Consider the following 2823-nt stretch of genomic DNA (forward strand, 5'->3'; position numbering starts at 1 on the left):
TATATATTGATTTGAAGGATGTGGGTAACCAAACATTTGATAGACTTCCATAAGTTTTTTTTTTATTATTATTACTATGAAAGTCAATGGCTACCATCAACCCTTTGGTTACCAACTTTCTTCAAAATATCTTCTTTTGTGCTCAACGGAATAAAGAAACTCATAGAAGTTTGGAACAACTTGTGAGTAAATAATGACTGAATTAAAATTTTTGGGTGAACTATTTCTTTTAAAAAAGTCATATCTTTTATTATTGTATTTTCCCACTTCCTTTGTAATTTTGCACCAGCAACAATCATAATTTAGATTTTTAAGATCATTTTCCACCCTTTCAGTCTGTTTTGCTATTTTGCCATTAAGACCTTTATGTAAATGCCTTCTTTATGAGGCATGGGTAAAAGAATATGAAAACCATAATATAAAAGTATCATTAAAAATATACATACAAGTCCATACAAGTTTGTGCACTGTATTACAAGTCTTCAGAACCATACTTTTCAGTAAATGTTCATGTGTTTTTCTTTTTAAAGATGCATTCAGTAGTTGTTTAGCTAGTGTTGGCATTGCTGTTCTTCATGTACTTTAAAGCAACTGAACTCTATGTACGTTTTGTTTTTTTTACCTTGAAATATAAGTTTCAAGATCATTCTAATGGTACACTGACTTCTAATAAGGTGAATGTCTTCCGTTTCTTTGCCACTTAATTCCCTTACCTGTTACACCTGTAAACAAAAAAAGAACAAACTTGAGCATCACTCAGGATTTTCATCAAATCTTTCAACCTTGTGTTTGCCATACCAATGTTTATGCTGATTTTTAGTCTTGTCTGTCTTTCGGTCAATTAGACCATGTATGAGACAAATAATAACGCAAGTTACAAAACAGTGCAGATATACAGCTGTGAAATATCATTTCCAGTGACCTTCACTAATTATGACAAAAATCTGGACAAAAATATTTAAAACCTGTAAACTTTGAATGTTTAATACCATTGCTTTTTTCATGTTTGTTCATGTAATGCAGGTCTAAGCCCTCTGGTTCTACTTGACCCACTCTGAGTAGGATTCAAACTGGCGAGGTAATGGGAAGTGTGTTTTGATTTAACAAATTCACATCTTATGATTTAACAAAAGGATTTAACAAATTCACATGTTAGTTAACATGACATGCAGGAAAACAAATAAAATATCTCAAATGTTATTGTTTTAATCGTTTTGTTTTGATTTTCAAAACATTGTTCATTTTACTTTTACATGTTTATGATTTAATTAATCATAGCTTTTCATCAACTCACAAACCCCCTGCAGTTCTTTCATGAACCCCAATTTGGGAAACCTTGGTGTAATGTAATATTTAATGCATTTCATGTACCTAAAATAAGTAATCCAATATATTATGTTACTAACTACAATTTTCATCATGTAATTTGCAATCAGTAGCTGACTACAATTTTCTAGTAATCTACCCAGCCCTCTACATCCAGTGTTATTTTAATATCATTGATATACTACTTTAGCCTTTGTTAATATTTTGATTTAGATTTTATTTTTTATATTTTTTCATTTTAATTTTAGTTAAAGTTGTATTTTTTTGTTTATTTTTGTCATTTTATTGTTATGTGTTTTTTGAAATGTCTGTAGTTTTATTACGTTTTAGTATATTTAGTTTTAGTTATTTTAATGCTTTAATTTAAACTAAACTTTATTTGTTTTTTTTTATATAATGAAAATGTTTTATGGTTTTAGTCTTAGTTAACAATAATAACCCGGAGTACAGTACAGCAAACACTTTTATTTCAAAAGTTTCAAAATGTTATTTTTCGAGACTCGACCCCTGTAAAGAAAAATGAAATGTTGCTCTTAAGTGTAACAGCAGGTTTGTGGTGCAGCTTTGAGTTTTTGTCTCGGTCATTCAGTCATTCAGAGGTTTGACTTGGCAGAGTCAGAGCAAAGCAGGTCAACGTGATGGAGCAGGAATGCAGACACAGTGGTCATCACAGCATGAAAGAAACAAGGGGGGATGAGAGAGAGAAACAGAGAGGGAGGGAAAATAATACAACGATAAAGGTCTTTTAGGAGGCACAGACAGTGAGCGTCTGTTGGCTGGACATATATGAAAAATGGCTCCAAAAGGGAAAATAGACACACACAGCTTTGCCATTTTATCCAGTTGTACTTGTGTCTAAAAAGTGAACTAGCCGATACGGGCAGCAATACAAGTGAAAGTAAAGTGGAGGACAGTATATTAAATCCGTCACTCACACACACACTGCCTGCTGAGGTTGTCCAGAGGTCATCTGGCTGCCTACCAGACCTCATGACTCTCCCTCCATCACAGCAGAGAGAGAGAGAGAGAAGAAAGACAGTTTGTCATTCATTCCATATCTAAAAAGGTTTCTTCATCTCAATTATGGAGCAAATGGAGAAAATTGCTCAAACGTGGAGTTTGTACATAGGACCTACATAAGACAAGCTGTGTGGAGAATAGATGATTGTTGTCAAGCAGGTTTCCTGAACACTCCCACCATCTGCCGTTGGTCAGACTAACAAATAGTCCTGGCCCAAAGTCACACCATTGGTTGAGTAAGTGTTGTTTTTGTGTTCAGGCTGGATACTCAAACAAAGTTTATAAATTAGCCTACAGATGTGTGACTTAAAGTTGTTTCTGCATATTAGAGGTAGAGCTTTGCCAGATTGAAGACATGCAACAGGAACGACAGTTTCTCACCCTTATGCCATTCCAAACCCATAAATCATTCATTTATCTTTGAAACACAAATGAAGATATTATAATCATGTATATATGCATATGTATATATATATA

The sequence above is a fragment of the Sinocyclocheilus anshuiensis genome, unplaced genomic scaffold (assembly GCF_001515605.1).
Source record: "Sinocyclocheilus anshuiensis isolate Anshui unplaced genomic scaffold, SAMN03320099.WGS_v1.1 scaffold486, whole genome shotgun sequence".
NCBI classification, from domain to species: domain Eukaryota; kingdom Metazoa; phylum Chordata; class Actinopteri; order Cypriniformes; family Cyprinidae; genus Sinocyclocheilus; species Sinocyclocheilus anshuiensis.